We start from the raw sequence: 266 nt of genomic DNA on the forward strand, positions 1-266 counted from the left end.
CCTCATCCTATCCTCATCCTCGTCCTCATCCTCATCCTCATCCTATCCTCATCCTCATTCTCGTCCTCATTCTATCTTCATCCTCGTCCTCATCCTATCCTCGTCCACATCCTCATCCTCATCCTCCTGCTCCTCCTATCCTCATGCTCCTCCTCCTCCTATCCTAATCCTCATCCTCGTCCTCTTCCTAACCTCATCCTGATCCTCATCCTATCCTCTTCCTCAGCCTCATCCTCATCCCGATCTTATCCTCATCCTCATCCTAA

This window comes from Lupinus angustifolius, chromosome LG10 (assembly GCF_001865875.1).
Source record: "Lupinus angustifolius cultivar Tanjil chromosome LG10, LupAngTanjil_v1.0, whole genome shotgun sequence".
Lineage (NCBI taxonomy): Eukaryota > Viridiplantae > Streptophyta > Magnoliopsida > Fabales > Fabaceae > Lupinus > Lupinus angustifolius.